Source organism: Sinocyclocheilus rhinocerous, unplaced genomic scaffold (assembly GCF_001515625.1).
Source record: "Sinocyclocheilus rhinocerous isolate Xijiao unplaced genomic scaffold, SAMN03320098_v1.1 scaffold39217, whole genome shotgun sequence".
NCBI lineage: Eukaryota > Metazoa > Chordata > Actinopteri > Cypriniformes > Cyprinidae > Sinocyclocheilus > Sinocyclocheilus rhinocerous.
In genome coordinates this window covers 1-594 of record NW_015631642.1, presented here as the reverse complement: position 1 = coordinate 594, position 594 = coordinate 1, and the positions used below count along the sequence as shown (strand labels likewise).

Here is a 594-nt window from a genome sequence, read left to right as displayed (position 1 = left end):
TAGCTGGTCAAAGCACCTGTCTTGTAAGGAGGAGATCCTGGGTTCGAATCCCAACGATGCCTCTCCGCTGCTGGATTTTCTCTATGGGCTATTTCTTTGACAGGTGTCCTTGACGGTGTCTCTGCTTTTCGATTCACACTTCAATTGTGCAGAGGCCCGAGCACCTGTCCTTCCTGCCCACAGAGTGTGTGACCTCTCAGCATTGGTCAGGCACAAGCCCAGAGGAGAAATTTTCATGTGCCTCTTCCAGGCACCTAGGCAGGCTCTGTGGCGCAATGGATAGCGCATTGGACTTCTAGACTGCCCGATGAGGCCATTCAAAGGTTGTGGGTTCGAGTCCCACCAGAGTCATGGCCTTTGGCTTTTTGTTAAGCCTTATACTGCACACTGTTGCACTCCGGCAACAGAAAGTTGTAAATAAGCTGTTTTAAGCTGTCCAGGGCCAGGCCCGTGGACCATTGGCCTCACCGCTGGATGGCTCGATCCTCTGAGCCATCCTCCCGGACTCTCTGCGTGTCTTTTGGTGATGTGGCTCAGTTGGTTAAAGTGCCTGTCTTGTAAACAGGAGATCCTGGGTTCGAATCCCAGAGGTGC

General features: G+C 52.7%; 1 non-coding gene across 1 annotated transcript; it reads left to right on the top strand.

The window, feature by feature from the left end:
• Positions 1 to 261: 261 nt before the first annotated feature.
• On the top strand, positions 262 to 351 carry trnar-ucu (transfer RNA arginine (anticodon UCU)). The gene is given in 2 exon segments: positions 262 to 298; positions 316 to 351. It is a non-coding gene; the product is annotated as a tRNA-Arg (tRNA).
• The last annotated feature ends 243 nt before the right edge of the window (positions 352 to 594 follow it).